General features: G+C 43.1%; 1 protein-coding gene across 7 annotated transcripts in view; it reads left to right on the forward strand.

Moving 5' to 3' along the window:
- Dennd2b (DENN domain containing 2B) overlaps positions 1-20749 on the forward strand; it is a 184745-nt gene that overhangs the window by 79160 nt on the left and 84836 nt on the right. For 5 of the 7 annotated variants that reach the window (XM_035442292.1, XM_027410047.2, XM_027410049.2 and 2 more), the window contains one exon: positions 243-331. The exons of 1 other annotated variant lie outside the window; for it this stretch is intronic. The gene's annotated coding sequence lies outside the window, so the exon portion shown is untranslated. Of the gene's footprint in view, positions 1-242; positions 332-357; positions 1079-20749 lie in introns of those variants that run through there. One more of the 7 variants, XM_027410052.2, reaches the window with a different exon arrangement.

Below are 20749 nucleotides of genomic sequence, written 5' to 3' on the forward strand. Positions count from 1 at the left end.
CAGTGTTAAGCAGTGTCAAAGCAAAAGTATACATGGGAGGGAGCTACTAAAAGGACTTTCTGTGCCCTAGGAACTATGCTGGCGCTTGTACAGCTCCTCACTGGAGGCCTGGACTTGGGCTGCAAGTCTTGTGTTGGGCAGAGAGGAGACTGTTTGCATTGTGTTTGATTCCCTGGCTGTGACTATGGACTTGCCCAGAGTTACTGCCAGTCCTGATCTAGTTTGTTTCTTCTCCATTGCAGGAAGACAAGAGACTGCTTAGGCTCTGGCCCTAGTACCATGGGACCCTGCACTGGTTAAAGCCATCTCCACGACCTGAACAGGCAACAAGGTAACCTGAGAGGCCAGTACAGACCAGCTTCTGGGGTGTGAGTGGTGTTTCCGCCCCAATTGCTGCCGGAAAATCCCAAGCCTAACAAACAAGTCGAGGCAACATGCATCAGGGTCCCTCCTTCTCATTCAGCTACTGCTGCAGGATTCAGAGGAAGAGCTTGCTTCCCCTCCAAGCCTTCAGCTAGCTCCCTCCCCCTTGGCAGGGATTCTTTCAAGTTATAAAAACTGAGACACTAGAGGGGAGGAAAACAAGTCCACTCACTGTCCTCGCCCTTCTCCCCTCTGGGTTGTTGCAGCAAGTTCCCAGGAACAGTCCTGGGCTCCTGGTTAACTGGAAGGGAGGTAGGAGGAGTGGAATGCATGCTTAAACTGAGCCGATCAAAAGACGGTGCTGTTTCAAGGCCATCTAGAACTCAGGGAATATGTGTAAGTGCGCGCACGCGCGGCTCCCAGGGTTCCGGGTTGAGGGAGAGCGCCTGGTTGAGTGAGAGCAAGCCTGTGTACAGCCTAAGAGGACAGGGTCTCCATGACAACCAGCCCGACTGGCTAGCTGTGCTAGCTCAGCTCACTTGGCTGGAAGGAGTGTCCTGAAAGGTCAGAGGAAGGAGCTTGTGGGAAGCTCGCAGCAGGTACTGGAGCTTAAGCCGGTGGATCTGGGGGGCCTTGGGCTCCCTAAGCGACTGTGGTGTGTGTGAGCCAGCCTCTGAGGAGAATGGAGTCGGCAAGAAATCACCCTGACTACCAGGTAAGGGCACCTCTGAGCCTCTTGCTCTGAGTCTTGGGCTGTTTGTGGCAGGCTCTTCACTCGAGGTTCGGGGGTCGAAAATGATGTCATACTCCAACAGTTGGATTCTATTAGCTCTGGGAAGGGGAGGAAAACAGCCAATTTTCTTGACTTTGCAAATCTAGCTAATCTCATTGTGACTGAATTGTAGATGTTTAGGCTTCACTCTGCTTTTATTTAGCACAAAGCCACTGGATATTTTCACAGGAAGGCTCTTTTATAGGAAAATGATTCTCATCACTCTAACACTGTTGTAGTTCTTACATGGAAACTTTCAAGCGTCTTGATTGGTTCTAACTAGTGCTGTCTGTCCTCTTGTCTCCATGCTGCTGTCTTACCTGTAACAACAACAATCAAACTAGCTAATAATGAAGTGCAGTGAGGAGCCTGCAGTGAGTTCCAAGTCCCTCTGGAGCAGTTAACAGGACAGAAAGACAGACTATCCCAGCAGTATCTGAGCTGGAGCCTTGCACTCTTTTTATGGAAACTGCCCCCTCCCCTTAATTATGCTCATTACAGATTTTCTTGGGATTTGGGGACTTGCAAATATCTGTCTCATCCAGATGTTGCAGAGGGTTGTCTTGGCACCGTGGCTGCTAGGAACTAGGAACATGAAGGACTATGCTTATGCTGGATGATCCCTTTGATCCATATTTTAACCCAATCCCAGGACACACAGTGTCCACATTGTACATTCCTTGTCCTAAATTTCAGGAAAAACAAAAAACAAAAAAACCAAAAAACAAAAACTTGTTCTGACCTAGAAATGTGGAGAGGAGTGGTATATGATGAACTCAGTGTGGCCTGGGAAAGGAAACCCTCCCAGAAAAGTTGTTTCATAGATATGAAGTAGATAGACCATCTATAATGTCGAGGAGGATAAGTGCTACAGACCCTCCCTGCAGAAAACCCTCAAGAGATGTACTTCCATCTCAGCGTGTTATATCTTCAGCTTACTACTGGCTTCAGGAACTTTGTGGAAGCTTTTGGTTTCTCAGTGGAGCCAGGGAACAGCTGCTGTTCCTGGCTCTTTGGTTTTTCCTTCTTGAACTTTCTGAACAGTGTGCCTTTTGTGTGTTAGCAAACAATAAGGGGACCTTCTGATTAACTTCGGGTCAGCTTGCCAGTACAAGCACTGGCTCTATCTGTGATTCTGGTGGCCTGAGTATGTGTATACAACTCTGTATGCATCAGTGTTGGGGCCTGAGGGTCTGCCAGTGTGAACTGCATGGCCCCTGGACCTCAAATAGGCTACTTCCAAAGCGAATTCCTCCTTCAGCAACACTCTAGGGATTGTTTGCATGGGGAAATATGGCCTACAGGTTGAGATTAAAGGTAGAGTTGTGAGGAACAGATGTCTGAGTCCAGTGGTGCCCTGTGAGGCTCTGCTGCTTACCGGGAAGTCCCTTGGCTAATAGAAACTTCAGATTATTAGCTGTGAGAGAGAAATAATAATAATAACTACATAGAACTGTTGAAAGAAAGCAAATGGAATGGTTTTCATGAAAGCAGTTAGTTGTAAGCAAATCAATAAATCTATATAATGTAATATGACAATGAAGCTTGAGGAATGGCCTGACTTCTCTGGAAAGTCACTTTGCCTCTTTCTTCTGATTCCCTCATTTATAATGCACCTTCTACTCAGATGCATTTGTAAATCAAAATGAGGAATCCTCGCAAGTCTTCTTTGAGATATTTAAGGAAACAAAAGGTGCTTTCTTTAGGTGAAAGTCACTGTAGATTGTGAGCCTCACAAATGATCCTGCAGAGACATTCTAGAGACAAAGCTTCCATGTTTTAGTGTAGAGAGGAGTCCCAAGAGACCTTTTTCTTTTCTAGTGTTTACAGCTCCGTGCAGTGGTGGCATTACACATTTTAATGTCTGTAAGACAGGCCCTGGTCCTGCTGGGCGTCTCTGGGGAAACTGTCTTGAGTGGGCAGAGAGGTCAGTCTCCTCAGCTCTGGGTTTGAAAGCTAGGCTTATACTGGTAGGAAGTGTTATTGCTCAGAAAGCTTCTTAGGAGCCAGGCAGCTTTTTGAGTAACTTGTAAGGTTATAGCTCAGGGGGAAACCAAAAAGAAAAACAAGGAAGGTGGGAATTCCAGGGGTAGATATTTGATAGGCCCTGGAATTGTGCCAAGGAATGGAGTAGCAGGGGAGGGGAAACTCCAAGCAAGGTTGTCCTAGATTGTCCTCTGTCTTCAGTGGACCTGTAGGGTGTACAGCATACTTGAGTACCCCACCCATGCCTTCAGCCTCTATCATAGGACAGGGGAATATCTGTCAGCCATGACTTGGAGTGGCATCTGGGGAGGGCAGGCACAGAACAGGTTCTTTTTTTTTTTCTTGAGTCACACAGTGCAGCTCTCCTAGGTGACTTCTTGGGCTTGAAGGAGAAGTTGTGAACAGTTAGATTAGATATATCACTGTGGCTTCTCAGGCCTGAAGGAGAAGTGAACAGTTTAGATTGGATACATCATTGTGGCCTCTCAGGCCAAAGAATTGTGCACAGCTTAGATTGTACTGCAGCTGTTCTTTTCTTCCCAGTCCTTCAGATTCCCAGGGCTGAGTCACAAATTGGATCCCTCTATGTTCCTTAAGGATTAAAAAGTAACATTCCTGTTAACCTCCCTCTGTCCCCCTCCCTCTGCTCCCCTTCCTGTACTCTTTCCCTCAGGGCTCCCAGTCTCTACAAAGAATAATCAGTCACCCAAGGAAGTTGAAACTTTTAAATCTTTGGAGAACAAGGCCAAGGGCATCTTCAGATCTGCTGGCCTGCTGTTTTCCCTGGGCTAGGGGAACAGCTCTGAGGAGGCATCAGACACCAAGTATCTTGGGCTCACTGATGATGTGCAACTAGGAGAGGCGTGCCCTGTCTTCCATTGCATCTGATACTAAGAACCACTTTGGGCAGGTGGACTGGCTCCTGAGGGAAGTGGCTGCTGTTAGGAACCGGGCTGTTAGCTGTCATCATCCTAGCAACTCCAGATTTCCACTGTTGCATCCAAGAGTTTGCTAAGGCAGCCAAGCAAAGGTAACACAGTTCCGAGGCTAGGTAGCAGCCCCTAGAGTCTGTCTCGACTTCCCTTTTGTACCTCTATGTTGGCTTGAGTGCTGGGGAAGGAAGCTGCAGATAATTGAGTTCTTTGAGTTAGAGGGACCATGGCTTAGAGGGCTTGGGGGTGGGTTGGTACTGGCCATCTGGCATAATGTAATAGGCAGATTTCTCTTCAAAGCCTGTGGGAAACCTTGAATTAATGTGAGTTCTGTTAGGGGAAGAGAGAGGGGGGCATCTCTTTCAGCTAGAGGGGAAGCACAGTAATCTTCTGTCTGTAAGTAGTATCTGTCTTAGGAGAGGGAATGTGTTGTCATTCTATGTAATACTGAGTTGATTGGAGAAATCCGGGAGTCTGTTTCTAGCCTGGGGCACTAGAAAATGTCTATGTGTTGTTTGTTTGTTTGTTTTGTTTTTTGAGGGGAGAGGAAGTATTTGAGTCTAGACTATCTTATTAAAGAGTTTCTATAATGATCCCTTCTCTTATTTTTTTTCCCCTTTTGGCTCTGATATAATGAATATGCTGTTGTGGGGCCTGTTGAAACGATTACAGTGGCTGAATATTTGGGTTTCTCTGAGACTGTCCATGTAAAAGAGCAAATTACATGCAATTAGGGTATGAAGCTGCTTTAACCAAGATGGGCCAGTGTCTATGGGCTTGTCTTGAAACCACTTCAGTTTCTTCTTTTGTGAGACCTGCTGTGGCTAAAGAATTGTCTATGAATTGGAGATTGCCTTTGGAACTATTTAAGGACTTTCTGAATATGAAAAAAAGAGATAAACTGAAGGTTATGGGAGAAAGATCTGGAAGCAACAGGCCTTGAACAAGGGGGCTGAGAAGAAAGTAGTTCTCAATGGCTACAGTGGGTTAAGAGAAAGGCTGGCCTAGGAGGTCTTTCATATTATATGTTATGCTAGATGTGTGTGTGTGTGTGTGTGTGTGTGTGTGTGTGTGTGTGTGTGTGTTTGTGTGTGTGTGTGTGTGTGTGTTGCTCAGTGAGCATATGGATCTGTCTTAAAACAGCTCTGTTGGAACCTTTCTGCTTGTTATACAGGAGTGATTTTTCTAGAACTGCTTATTGCCTGCCTCATTTCTGTTGGCCAGCCCAGATAGGGCCCCTGAGGTCTTCTTTGACTTCCTGTTGGAGTCATATGTATATTCATATCCCCCCCCCAAGAAGATTAGCCTTCCTCTGAGGGACCCAGGATTATACTTATGTAAGTCCTAACAAGCACCTGACATTGGGTCAATACACTTTTTCACTTGCTCCTGGGCTCAGAGGTATTTCTGGTGGCTGATTGTATGCCTTCTTCATCAGTTTACCCATTAAGTCAGGGAACACAGATTATATGGGCTAAGAGCTGGGGAGGACCCAAAAGGGTATGAGTGTAGGACTTCTGTTGATACATTATTCTTATTTCCTCTCTGCTGCACCTTCTCCTACAATGTGAGCTTCTGCTGGTGTGATAAGAGAGAAGCACAAACCTGAAGTTTTAGGGGTGTGGAAGTAGGGCTGATTACCATCTGGAACTCATAGGCTGGGAAAAGGGAAGGGGGTGATATTCCTGGAGTAAGATTTAGAGCACTGTTGGGTGGGAGAGCCAAGGTGAAGTTGGCAGATATGAGGAGGGTGGGGCTTCTAAACTTTTCATGAAGATTATTTGCAGTTGTTGAATGGTGAGGTGGGGAAAAGGAAAAATTGGGAAAAGCTACCATGGAGTCAAATACTTTAGAATTCTAGATTTATTGGAGGAACTAAATTTTAGTGTGCTTACCTGTGTCTTGGAACACAGCCTACCTCATAAGGTTCTGACATTTGTGGTTGTTTTTGTTTATTTGAGGCATGAATGTTTGTAACCTGGGCTCATTTTGAACTCACTATGTAGCCAAAGTTGACCTTGATCCTGTGATCTTCCTGTCTCTACCTCTAGAGTGCTGGAATTATAGGCATATACCACCATGACTGGTTTTATGTGGTGTTGGGGATCAAACCCAAGGCTTCCTGCATCACAGTTAGGCAAGCAATCTGTCAACTGAACCACATCTCCAGTCAGACGTGTGTGCGTGCGTGCGTGCGTGCCTGTCTGTCTGTCTGTCTGTCTGTCTGTCTGTCTGTATCTGTATGTCTGTGTCTGTGTATGTACAGGTGTGCATGCATACTATATGAAAGTCAGAGGAGGTTGGGTGTCTTGCTCTATCACTCTGCATTATTCTACTCTCTTTTAAAGGTTTATTTTATTTTTAATTATTTGTATGAGTGTATATGTATGTGCATGTGAGTGTAGGTACCCGCAGAAGTCAGAAGAGGGCATTGGATTCTCTATGTGTTGTCCTGTATGGGTTCTTGGAAGCAAATTTGGGTCTTCTACTAGAGAAGCAAGCCCTTTTAACTGTTAAGCCATCCCTTCAGCCCACTATGTTATTCCCTTGTTACAGGATGATCTCCTGTCTTCTCCTGTTCCCCCCAGTGCTATGTTAACAGGCGTGCAGCCATATTTGACTTTCTGTATAGACTCTAGGATGTGAACCCAGGTCCTCCTGCTTGTGTAGAAAACACTCTTACCTGCTCAGCCATCTTTCTGGTCTCTGTAGATCATTATAAAAGCAAGTAAGCCTGTGGAGAGTGTGCTCATTGGTGATTAGATGCTCAGTGAGCTTGTGGTTCTGTCTTAAAGCAGCTCTGGTGGAATCCTGACTGCTTGTTATACAGGAATGATCTTTCTAGAACTGCTTATTGCCCTTGCCCTTTCTTCTGACCAGCCCAGGCAGGGCCCCTGAGGTTGACTTCCTATTGGAATCCCTTTGTAGCCTGCCCTCCCTGTTGTCTTGCTGACCAGATTTCAACACAGCCCTCCTTACTTCTCCAAATACTAATCCATGTATTCTATTAAACCCAGCTTGTAGGGGAGGTTTTGCAGCCAGCTTTGGGTGAGGGTGGGGTAAGTTGGAGTAAGGGAGTTGGGGTTAAGTGAGGGAATAGAGTGGTACAGTGTGGGGGGATGAGATGAGATGAGATGAGATGAGGGGGTAGGGGAGAGGAGTGAGGTTGTAGTCTGACTCTTCTTACTATCTTTAGACTTCTGGAAAGTTATCTCTATATTAATATGTAAATTGGGGTAATCTTACTCCTCTCAAAGCATTTTCCTTAAGTGTTATAGTTCTGGCCCCATGTATGCTGCCAGTAATTGTCAGCTCTTGCTGTCAGTGACCTCTCCTTATGATCATTTCTACTGACTCATGGCAGGATTATGCATTGGCCTAGTAGTTAGCATATCTGAGTTTTAGTTCTGGCCCTATCTGATAGCTGGTTCTCAGTTTCCTTTTCTAGAAAGCAGAAGGGATGAATTAAAGAGTTCTCCTTGACATTCTGACTTGCTAAATGCCAATGTTGGATTTCCAGCTAAATTTTCTGAAATTCTATTAAGTAACAATTTATTTCCTCAAATGACCAAAATGTGTATAGTTTGTACTTTTAAAGTATTTGAATATAACTTTTAAGCACATCAGCTGGATTCTAGGAAGCATTTTTACTTAGTTCCTAAAACTTGGAGATGGGAATCTTGTTCTCAGGTGTAAATGGTGCATAGGTGCTTGCAGCAATTACCAAGAGTAAGCTGGAAGTTAATTAGTAGGAAAGATGCGAGTGTACTTGGTGCTGCTGGTAGTTTTCATCAGTAGGTGTTTAAGGCACTGACTTTTACTCTGAAGACTGAATAAATGCTGCCATCACTCCTCTAGAGAAAGGAGAAACTAGTATTGTCTCAAGGACTCTCTGTCTGAGTTTGAGTGGTCAGTTGATGACCAAAGATAAAGCGCATTAGAGAAAGAGCCACACAATCAGAGTGGCGTTTGGAACCTGGACTCCAGTCACACTGAATTCCAAGTACCTGTTAATTCAGCCACATTCATGGTTCTTAGTTCTACCTTGCCTAGCTTGTCCACATTCCTTCTGTTCTCTCAAACTGAGGCAGTAAAAGACTTATCTGAGAGTTTTATAGTGAAGCCTACACGTAAAAAACATAGCTGGTCCTACCTTGTTGCTGAACAAAATGTTAGCTCTTTTTGTATTAATCCAAGCAATATTTGTGACTGACCTGTGGGTTTTGTGATATTTCCTTCCTTTACATCATGGGCAGTTTTAAGAGTCCCCTGATGAGCAACAGATCAGAACTTTTGTACTTTGCTTTCATAAAGAAATACACAGTCTGGTGTGGTGGTGCAAGCCTTTAGTACTATCACTGGGAAGACATAAGCAAGCAGCTAGCTCTCTATGAGTTTGAGACCAGTCTTATCTACATAACAAATTCCAGGCCATCCAGGGCTACATAGAGACCCTGTCTTAAGGAAAGAGGAATATGTAAACCAAAGCAGGGTGTGGTAGGTGGTGGGGCATGTAATCTCAATAGTTGGAGGCTGAGGTAGGGGTTTAAAGCTAGCCTGGCTATATTGTGAGACACTCCTTCAAATCAAACCAACAAGATAGGTCAAATGAGGAAATCTGGCCAAACCAAAGAACTGTCCAAGCTGGGTGGATCCTCTTTGAGGGCTAGCACAGGTATGACATTGGGATTGAGACATGCCATAACCCTGTATGAAGGAGTAGGATGGGAAGTGGGTGAGCTGATGGGAGGTGGATAAGAATAGAGACAGAGGCAGTGAGATCTAGGCATTGAAAAGTGCCAGATATCTGGGCAAGTGGCTATGACTGAGATAGTAAGTGGCATCAGGACTAGCCCTAGCACTTTTCTTCCCAAGAAACTTCTTGATTTCATCCCTACATGCCACTTGCCCAGCACTGATCACTCTCAGGGGAGTGGGAGATCTGGATAGGGAGTTTCTAATCTGTGTCTAAAACAAAGTGAATAGCCCCTTATCTACAGTGTAATTATAAAGAGATTTCCTTTTCCAGCTGCAAGAAATAGGAACTTTTTCTGCCAAATTTAGCAGTGTGTTTTAAGTCCCTCAAATCTCCTTCGAGTGCTACCAAAGCTCTCAGCTTTGTTGTTATCTCCTGCTGAAATATCTTCTGGAAAGGTCATCTCAACCGTGCCAATTTATGGCTCTGCTGAATTCAGTCAGGGGAGCAAAATGGGGAGTCCCTGGGAATAGGTGCCTCACAGATGTTCTTTTTAAATAAGACTGCTTTTAATTTAAAATGGTTTTCCCCATCTACAAGACCAAACTTTGCAGAGAAGAGTCAAATATTCTGCAGTTACATCTGAAGGCTCTGAGAGGCTAGGCTCAGTGTCCAGTAGTAGCCCATAGTATTCTCAGAACCTCAGTCTTGATACTTAGCAAAATTATGCCCTCTATTCCTTGTTGGTGGAAAGTTTCTTTGGTGCAAATATAACACCAGACTTTCACCCTTCTCCATTTAGTTTATTAGCTACTCAAGACCTACCTTGTTTTGCTGGAATAATTAAAAGAAGAAGCCTGTGGGGTGTTGGAGCCACACGTGGAACTCATTTTTAAAGGCTTGGGGACAAGTAGGTCAGAACCATGTGCATATAGATTTTGACACTTGAGAAAAGGGAATGCAGACGGAGAAAGGAAATTCAAGAATATGACTGACCCTGGAAGTTGTAAAAAAGTGGATATGTGAGAGTGACAGGAAAGTACCTAGAATAGTGGACATGATCTTGGCAGTGACAGTGACCTTGGTTTATAGCCTTGGCTTGACTAACTCTTTAGAGGATTAAGGCTTTGAATTCTAGGTAGAAAGTGCAGAACTGCCTCATTTTCTTTGCCTTTTTTTCTATCACACCCCCCTCCCCTGCCTGTTATTCACTCTATGGGTTCAGACCTAAATAGACTGGGCAACACTGACCCTCCAAGTATGAGTATTCATTGCTGCCCAGGGCTGTTGCTGCCCAGCTGTTCCTCTAACAATTCTGGGAGAGCCAACTGTGAGAATAGCGGGGGAAGAAGGATTTGATTAATTCTAAATTAGTGCCCAAAGTGGGTAGGGATCAGGTTAAAAAGAAAACATCTGTGAATTTTTGTTATATTTAAGTCACATTTAGTAGAATTTTAAGAGCCTGCCCCCCCCATCTTATAACCTACAATTGTTGGGCAAATTTTGGTGAGTTTCAAAAGCAGTTCCGTCTAGACTTGTTTTCAGCTGCAAAACTTACTTGCAGAAATAGATGTAGCACACTGGAAGAAGTTTAAGGCAGAAAACTCGGGACTATAGCACTTAGGAAACTCCTGAGCCCCTAGCAGCATTTGGTGTTTTTCAGCAGGGGAGCTGGGGTGACTATTTATTGATGTTTCCCAAGGGCTGATATTCAGCCTTTTATCTTCCTCATCCACATCTCTTCCTTAGGGGCCATCCCCCACTGTTAATCATTAGTGAAGAGAAAGAAGGGGTGGCTGTATCTTTGCCTCACTTTTCAGAAATGGAATTTATTTATTAATTTATTTATTTATCCAATAAGTATTTACTTAAGACAGGGTCTTACTAATATAGCTAAGGCTGACCTGGAACTTGAGAGTCTCCTGTCTGAGCCTCCCCAGTGCTAGTATTGTAGGTGTGTGCCACCATGCTTCATTCATTTAACAGGTATTTATTTAATCTGTGTGTGTGTGTGTGTGTGTGTGTGTGGTGTGCGAGCACATGTATTTGACACAGAGAGAGACAGAGAGGAAGAGAGAATATGAGAATGTATTAGTTGAATCAATGTCTTCTGTCTCCTCCTGCATGTGCAAGACTAATTGGTCCAGACACTTCTGGGGATTCTCCTGTCTCCACTTCCTGTCTTGATGTAAAGAGTACTTGGATTACAGGTGTACACTTATGTGTCTGACTTTTTACATGAGTTCTGGGGATCCGAATTCAGGTTCTCACACGTGTATGGTAGGTGCATTGGCCACTAAACCTTCCCTCCAGCCTTAATAAATACTTAATTGAGTATTCATTTTGTTCTAGCGTCTATACTATATGTTAGGGATGTAGAGATAACAAAGATAGTGAAAGTCTTTTTCATGGCGCTTATTGTAGAGAAGATTTGGTAAACAAGTAAACCGATCAATACACTGGATACAGAGGAGAGGATGATGATTTGAGAGAGGGTAATGTGGACTGGAGAGATTAGAAAAGGCTTCTTAGAGAATGAGGTTTGAACTGTGATCTCCAAAGTAAGGAGAAGCCAGAAACATACAGACTTGGAGAAGTACCTTCCCAAAGTAAGGACCAGCAAAGACAAAGCCCAGATGTGGAGATAACTTCATGTGCTGACTAAATATGGTTGTAGTATAGGACAAAGTGATTCCGGCTGTAAGATGTTGGCCCGAGCTAGTTGAGATTGAGCCCGGTAGTCAATTTCAGGGCTTGAAAACCCAATGTGAGAGGTATGCATTCTGCATCTGTCACCCACTTTGGAGTGAGGTGTGAAAATTTGACAGCATTGAATCCAATGAAGAAGAATCAAGAAAAAGAGTAAGAAGAAGCAGCTGGAGTAGGGATGGGCATCAACAGGCTCAGCTAGCAGAAGTTGAGTGGATACATCCTTGGGATCAGACAATATGTTTTCACAATTTTCTGAAGATTTTTGTGTCATTTCATTAGTAGATGTATTATTATACCAGGCACTTTTATTTGTAATTTTATTTGTCATTTTAGTGAACTGTAATGATAATCTCTGAGTGAATTTGTGATATCCTGATGTCTTCAAGAACTCAGAGCCACAATCTCCCTTCATCTCTGGATCTAAGTCTATGTGAACCAAAGCTTGTGCTTTCTATACCCCCATTCTGATTGACATTCTGAATGCTTCCTCTCAGTTACCTGAAACAGTTAATGAGTCCCCTGCTCAGAGTTGTCTTGTTTTATTGATGACTATGTCTCCTTTCAGTCAATTGGAAGTTTCAAATGTTTGTGGAGTTGAATGGAATGTTTTCAACTTTCTCTGAAATAATTACAATGTTAACTACTGAGACTGTCAATCAGAATAAAATGGGGGGGGGGGTTAGGATGTGTGGCAAGACTGGAATACAACCTGAATTACCTTTCTCTTCTTTTCCTCCTCTCTATATTTTTAATTTATGGGTATGTTGTGGTGTGTGTGTGTGTGTGTGTGTGTGTGTGTGTGTGTGTGTGTGTGTGTGAGTGTGTGCACCTGAGTGCAGGTGCCCTTGGAGGCCTGAAAAGGGCATCAGATTCCCTGGAGCTGGAGTTGAGAACTGTCAATTTTCATCCTGGGAACAGACCTTGGATCTTCTGCAAGAGCAGTACATACTTTTCCCCCTCTGAGACAGGCTTTCTCTGTGTGTAGCCCTATCTGTTCTGGAACTTGTTCAATAGACCAGTCTTGAATTCACAAAGATCTGCCTGCCTTTTCCTCCTAAGTGCTGGGATTAAAGCCGTGCGCCATCACCGCCCAGCCAGAGCAGTACTCTTAAACATTGACCCATCTCTCCTGACCAGCTTCACTCCCTCCCTCCCTCCCTTGGTCTCATGTATCTCAGGCTGTATCAAACCTGCTGTTTAGTTGAGGGTGACCTTGGACATCTGCTGTCCCATGCTGAGAATACAGGGACACATTGCCATACGTAAGTTATGCAGTAGTGCAATAACAGTTCCCTTACATTATTTTCAGTTATGACGTCTTATATTTTTAGTAAGAAGTTGGAATTTGTTTTTTTGGAAAAAGATAATTTATCAGTAAACTAGTAGTTGCAATAAATAAGCCTTTGTTTTGTGGTTTACAGGTCTCTTCAAGTCTCTAAGTTTGTTGGAAATGTTTGAGGAAAGAAATTTATCAGGCCACAACTTTCACTTCTTGGAAATTCAACATTAACTGTATGGGATTTATAGACACATCTTTTTCTGAAGGGCCTGAACCTGCTTGGCTTGAGGTGCAGGGTTCAGAAATGAAGGTGTGTGTGTGGGTATTTGTGAGCTTTTACTCTTTGGAGTGCATATGATCCATATTCTACCTAGCCAGCTGCTGTAATGGAACAGTTTGTGGGGGACAGAACAGGGTGAGAGTGAGTTTCAGGTAAGCATAGATTTCTGAGACTCAAGAGGAGTTTCTTTTGTGAATGGGTTCTACCTTCTTACCTCCCATTTCTATCTGATGGTCTTGATTCTGAAGGAAAGATACTCGCTTGTGTGAAGATTTTTTTTTTTATTTTCAGATTGTGTTTAACACCAATTCATTGAACAAAAAAATGTAACACTCATCCACTTTAAGCAAAGATGCAGAGATGAGTTCCAGGAGGAGGCTGAGAAGATGGGCTATGGTCAGAACTTGAATAGATGTAGTATCAAGAACCACGAAATCACTGCTCTAAAGGCAGCAAAGAACATCTTTGGAATCAGTTTGTGGAAAAGCAGTCTATGGAATCATGTAGAAGACACAGCTGGAGTAACAGAAATCCTACCCATCACATTGTGTGTATTATTATGGATAGGCAATGTTCCTGTCTTAAAATTGAGTTAGAGTAGTAGAAAGTCAGGGAAGTCCAGGGGCAGAGTTTGACCTCCTCTTGCAGAGCTCTTGGTAGCCTTAGCTCAGTGGTTCTGAGATTTGAACATGTACAAATTCAGTTCAGTAAGGCCACAGTAGGGCTGAGAGTTTGTGTTTTGGGAAAGTTTAAAGATATGCCTGCCATAGTTATTGGTGATGCTAGTGATTTGGTGGTGTCTGATGATGATGGTGTGGGATGATGGTGGTACTGGTGGTCTATGTAGTAGTGTTAGTGGTGTGTGGTGGTCTTATGTGTGGTGCTGATGGTGATGGTGTGTGCTGATGGTGGTGGTAGTGGTTTGTGTGGTGGTGGAGGTGGTGCTTGTGGTGTATGGGGGTGGTGTGTGTGTGGTGGTGGAGGTGGTAGTGTGTGAGGTGGTGGGAGTGGCAGTGTATGGAGGTGGTAATGGTGTGTGGTAGAGGAGGTGGTGGTGGCACTGGTGTGTGCATGGTGGCAGTGGTAGTTTTGGACCCTCACTCTGAAGCACTGTTTAAGAGGGATTGGTGGTTGAGATGAGGTGAGGCTTTGAGAGTAATTGGCTTCCTCTCTTTGCCTAGCCTAGAATTTCATGTGTACAAGTCTGTCTTAGGTTCTTGGCCTGTGGGCCCTGTACCACCAACAGAGACTGGTAAAAGTCTGTGCCCTTCTAGCCACTTTTCTCATGGTGTTCAAATCATTTCCAGGTGAGGTTTCAGGTGCTGTGCTTGTCTCTAAATTGCTGCTTGTCTCATTTTTGGAACATGCCAGTCCTGTGTCCTTTATTTCATTAGGACAGCTGGCATTTCTATCAGGAAGAGCTTCCTGCCTGCCCTTGAGCACAGCTGCTTGGTTGACTGGGCTGGTTCAGGTGTTGCAAGCAGGCTGAGCATGTGTGTGCTCTGTCTATTAGCCAAGTTTACACAGGAAGATTATCTTCAGCCCAGGAGTTGAATTTCAAGGGCAAAGTCCACAGTTGACTGTTCAGAGGTTTAGAACACCTGGCAGAGAGGATTTCACTGACTCAGCCGTAGGGGTGCTTCCCACAGAGGTCAGGTTTTTAATTGTGAGACTTTCTCTCAGGCAGCATGACACCAGATGCCATCACCATCATTCTGTTTGAACACCAGAGGCTTCAGGTGAGATGCTTGAGTCAGGGCACAAATCTGCCCCTCTCTTCTTTGTCATTCATGTGCCTGACGCTTTCTTGGGCTTGCTCCTCCCTTTGAGCTGAGATCTGGGGCTCCTCTTCTCTCCTTGCTCCCTTTTTAAAAAATTTATTTACTTTAAAGGCATAAGGACAGGGTCTTGGTTTTTAGTGATTCTGTTTACATAGCATAGCACTAGCAAGGGATATGACAGAATAATAGACAGAAAGAACATAACTCACCTGGCGTTTGGAGAGAGGTGACAAATAGAAACTTAGTGCTTGGTGTTGGAATGTTTCTTAGGGACATAGTGGTGATGTTTGTACGTCTTTGTGATGTGACATGAGGCCCCTGAATTATACAATTAATGAGTAATTGAAATTTTTGAATTATGTCTTACAAGAAAAAAAAAAAACTACTAAAAAATGTCTCACTTGTACTTTACCAAGATTGTTTTTCTATGTTAGTACATTCCTCCTGACAGTGGCATTATGCCTTTTTGGATGGCCCCTAATAATTTACTTAACCAAGCCCTAGTTACTGATTTCCCTTGTTCTAGACACTGCTGTAAGAAGTGGCAGCACCCAGCATCTTTGCGCATGTGTTCTAATACTTGTGTTTCCTTAGGCAAAATTCCTAGCAGGGAGGGTTTGCTGATTCAAGGGTATACTGATTTAAAAATATTGCTGAACTGCTTTCTAAAGAAGTTGCATCAGTTTAATTCTCATGAGTAGTATAGGAAAGTACCTGTTTCCACCATACCTTTGCAATATGGTATTAGCAAGTTTTTAATCTTTGTCAATCTGATAGGTGAAAATAATTCTCTTTTAAAGTGTTTTTATTTTTTATGATGTTTATGTGTTTATATGTATATGTGGAGTCCAGAAAGCATTGGAGTTTGTGGCCTCTGAGCCATCTCTCTAACCTCTGAAAAGGAACTTTATTTGTTTTCTGATACTTTATTTAGGTTTCTGTCATTACTAGCAGAATTAAGCACTTTTTGTTTACTGCCAATTGCTTTTATTCTTTGGAGAATTTTATACTTAAATGTGTTGTTCACTTTTCTAGTTGATCCCTTATAGATTTGTTAAGAACTTACACACATATATCAGTTCTGGGCCAAAAGTCTCCTGCTAAATTGATTCTTTACATAAAATTGGTAGACTTTATTTTACCTCATTTTTAACCGTTGTTTTAGTGAGTTGAGGCCGCCACATTCAAGTTCTCATAGTATATTTCCTATTTATGATGCACCATAGCCATTATAAACATTTTTGTGAAACTGTGACTAGGATGTAAAATAAATAAATTAATTTAAAAAAACCATTTTTGCAACACTTACAAAGAAACAAACACTTCCAGTACAGTTAGTGAAGGCAGCAGACTGACAATTATACACAAGTCTCCCCAATTTTGAAGCCTGTTTATTTATTATCCTTGATATGGTAGTGACATATTTGTTTTCTGTGAGTTTGAGGATAATATCTGCCCCCTTGGAAAAACTTCAGAGTGAATCCCTAGGTGCTGCTGTATGAATTCTGGAGACCTAGATATTGTGACACAAAAGTCAGATGTGGTTGAATCTCATCCTGGCTGAGGTGGCCCGTAGGTGGGTATTGACCTTAGTGACATGGTGGCAGAGTAAGTGGGCCAAAGTCCCAGAAATCATTAGGATCCAGAAAGTGTGTGGCTTTGGCATAGGAGCAGCAATAAAACATGAACAAATGTGTCTTCTCAAGGGACTAATAAAGAACCAGGTGTTAGCGGAGGGAAGGGAGAGGGAGAAGGGATTGACATGTGAAGCAAGCTTGTTCCTAATTGGAACTAAAAAAAAAAAAAAAGAACCAGGTGTTGTGACCCAAGCATGTAATCCTAACACTTAGGATGCAGAAGCAGAGTTGGGGGTGGGGGGGCACAAGTTCAAGGCCAGCCTGATTTGTCTCAAAAAAAAAAAAAAAGAAAGAAAAGAAAAAGAAAGCAAGCAAGAAAGAAAGAGAGAGAGAAAAGAAAAGAAAAGCTAGTTCAGTCTCACATGTAGAACACTGGGCATGGATGCAGATGCTTGTAATCTAAATGCTGAGGTGGTAGAGTCTAAGCTCACTGGCCAGCATCTAGTGAACTCTCCAGGCCAGTGAGGCAGTGAGAGATTAAAAAAAGGTAAATGGCCTTTGTGGAACAAGACCTCTGGCCTATGCACACATGAACATGCAAACATACACATGTACACACACACACACACACACACACACACACACACACACACACACTTACACACCATGACAGCATGACAGAAAAATCTGAAGTCAGAGAAGAAAGAATGCTATTTATTGAGGATTCACTTTTGTCCCAGATACTAAACAGAGTCACCTTAACTGTACCTCTCACACACAGAGTTTCTCTGAGTAGTACTGACTGTCCTGGAACTCACTCTCTAGACCAGATTGGCCTTGAACTCAGAGATCCATCTGCCTCTGCCTCCCAAGTGCTGGGATTAAAGGTGTGAGCCACCACTGCCCAGCTACATCCTAACTGTACTTTAAAGGCAGCTTTTAGTGCAGGGTCAGCCTAGGGTTGCTGATCCCAGTGGTCCTAAACCCAGGAAATAACACCTCCTTCAAGGGCCAGAGTGTGAATCAAATCTTAGAACTAGCCATTAGGCTTTAGGAGACTTGAGGAGAGCAGGAATGAACTGGCATGGTTTCTGCTGTGGCAGCCAGGAGCTTAGGTAGAAGTGTTGGTGGAAGTGTGCTAAGTAAGGAAGCAGAAGGGGAAAGTATTCAGATGAGTGTACATCAGGCCTCTGCAGGGCCAACTGCACACAGACAGATGTGCTCTAAAGGAACTTAGCTTGCTGGATGAAGCATAACATAGTAAAGGCCAGCATCCTGCAGTGGAGTCTGTTACCTTATCCATTGCAAGGCTTTGCACTGTGCTCTGAATACTTTGCTCTTAGGTTTTGGCCACAGGGATGTCTTTCCTTCTGGAAGGACAGGAATGTGAAATTTACTATACTTAACAAGGAAGTGAGGAGGGTCAAGGTGGGACTCTAGATAAGTCTTGGGGGTCTGCCTACCAACCTGTACTCTGAAACATAGTGGCTCAAATCAGTTGTCTCTCACAGTTCTGGGCCTCTTGCTTGATGTATTGTGTAGCTTAGTTAATGGAGGCTGGGGCAGGGGGCGGGGGTGTCATCTGAAGGCTCACTCATTTACCCACCTGTGTGCTGGTGGATTGGGAAACACAAGAATCTGGGGTCCTCAGTTTGTTTTCTCATTCTTGAGAGTTTTCTTGTCCCCACCCCTGCTATTATTCCATGCTGTACCTCCCGCTTCTGCAGGATAACTACAGTTCTGAGGAGGTGGATTTCCAAATGAATGCTTTAGAGAGACCTAAAGATGTTGCATGACCCTTATCTCCCCTATCCTTGGGAGTACCACCTTGCATGGGCCACACTTTGTTCCTCAAGGCAGTGCAGAGGCCTGATTTGCTCAAGGAGAGATTTGCTTTGAGATCACCATAGCTGTAAGAGAAACTACTGGGCAGTTTCCCCCAGGATTAATTCATTGTCTACCATCTTTAGTATCACCAAAGCTTCTTAATACTTGGGCTATTTCTGCCTGGTCTACAGAGCCAGTTCCAGGAAAACCTCCAAAGCAATACAGAGAAACCCTGTCTCGAAAACCAAAACAACAAGAACAACAACAACAACAACAACAAAAAAAAAACCCACACAAAAAACTTGGGCTATTACCCAGTATTTAAATCACCTTACTTTCTATTTCTAAATATTTACATTTATTAAAAAATAAAACACAATGACACCTGTGTCTTAAAGTGAAAAATCAGTATTATTTGACATTCATGGAAGGTGACTCCAAGTACAGTGAGACAAAAAAAAAAAAATAGTTTAAAAATTTTAGCCAAATGCTATGGTCTCTGAAACTCCTCTCTCATTAAGAGATGGTCAGAGCACCAGGGAAATGGCTCAGTGTATAAAACATTTGCCATGCAAGTGTGAGGACTGCTGTTTGGATTCCCAGAACCCACTTAAAAACCAGGTATGTCGGCTTGCTTATATTGCTAACACTTGGAAGGCAGAGATGGGATTCCCAGAGCTGGCTAGCTAGCCAGGCTAGACCAAATAGCAGTCTGTGGGTTTAATTAAAAGACCCTGCCTCGGTGAATAAATTGGGAATGATTAAGGAAGACTCTGTTAAGAGTCGTCCTATAAATGTATACATACACCATACCATGCACACATATGCAAGAGTTGGGGGAAGATCAGCTGTTTGGAGGTAACATAGCAAATAGAAACTTTCTCCTTAGTCTTTAAAGAATACTTGGAAGAACTGAGAAGTGTGTGCCATACTGCACTGTGATTTCTGCCAGTGAGTGCTGTGTTGAGTGGACTGCCATGTCAGATGCCTGATGCTGTGTGGTTCCCCACAGTTAGGGAAGTATTATAGAGCTGTGGAGGTAGCAAGAATGATTTGCAAAGGAAGAAGGGCATAGAGTAGACCTGAAGAATCTGCTGAAGCTTGGGGATGGTTTTAGTTGTTGTAACAAACCAGATAATTGCTGGTAAAGTGGGGCAGGGAATGGAGAAGGTGAGTCCTAGAGCAGGCAGAATATGTAGGACCTACTGATAGACTTGAATATGAGTGAGGTCATGTTCAGGGATCATTTATAGAAACATGTATGACTTTGTGGAAAAGAGGGTTTTGTGTCTCTCTGTGTGTTTATTAGGGGTGGATGAGGGATGGAATTCAGTTTAGACATTCCTTTTTATTTTCTAAAAGGAATTCAATTGGTATTAAGGGATTTATCTGGTTGTTTCTTTGGAGCATTAGTTGGGTTGTTGTCTCCTGTGTATTTTTCTGTGAACTGTTAAATTAGATATATATCCTAGAGTAGGCTAGGCATTCAGGAGGGGACCTCTTTATAAGCAGTCCAGAGGATCATAGGCATATAAATATAGATACTGCTGTTAAATTTGGCTACTGCTTAAAGTAGACCAGCCAGATAGCTCCATTGTAAAATTGTAGTTTTCATTTTGTGAAGTTCACCTCTGGGAGACCTTTGGCGCTGTTCTTTAATTTTTGACTTAAGTGGTTTTATTTTTTAAACTTTGTTATGGGAAATTGTAAGCAGACATTTCTTTTCCTGACTGCCTGCTCCCTGACCCATCAGCTGCTTCCAAATTACCACACAGAGACTTAGTATTATTTGTAAATGCTTGGCCAATAGCTCAGGCTTGTTACTAGCTAACTCTTACATTTAAATTAGCCCATATTTCTTATTTATACTCTGCCACATGGCAGTACCTTTTCTTAGTATGGTGTGCCCATCTTGTTCTTTCTGTATCTGCTGGCGACTCCTCAGACTCTGCCCTTCTGCCTCCCAGAATTCTCTCTGTGTTAGGATGTCTTGCCCAATCTTTTCTTGTCCAGGTATCAACCAATCAACTTTTTATTAACAATGAGAGCAATGCACATTTACAGTGTACAAAGATTGTTCCATGGGCTGGAGAGATAGCTCAGCCATTAAAGGCTAGGCTCACAACCAAAAATATAAGATTGTTCCACAGAAGGAAATGTCAAGCATACCCAGAAGTAGAGTTGAAGAGGGATAGACCTATAACCACTATTCAGCATCAACTACTATCAATATATGGATTAGCTGGCTTTGTTCCTATGCCTGTTTACCCCTCCACTACCGAATTTTAAGGCAAATCCCGGGCATACTTTTTTTAACGAGTAGCATTTCAGAAGGACTATCTAAAAGACCTTTAAGATAAGTTTGCTGATACATCTGGTCTGCTCAAGGACAAGACTTTGAGATATATAGTCTTGAGTGCTAAGGTCCAAGGGTTTACTGTAGTATGATGACTAATATAGAGCAGGGTTTCAAACAGTGGTAGGTGTTAAGGTTGCCAGGAAGAGTATCCTGATGTATTTTAGGGCAGGGGATGGTGTGTGATA

This window comes from Cricetulus griseus, chromosome 3 (genome assembly GCF_003668045.3).
Source record: "Cricetulus griseus strain 17A/GY chromosome 3, alternate assembly CriGri-PICRH-1.0, whole genome shotgun sequence".
Classification (NCBI taxonomy): Eukaryota; Metazoa; Chordata; class Mammalia; order Rodentia; family Cricetidae; genus Cricetulus; species Cricetulus griseus.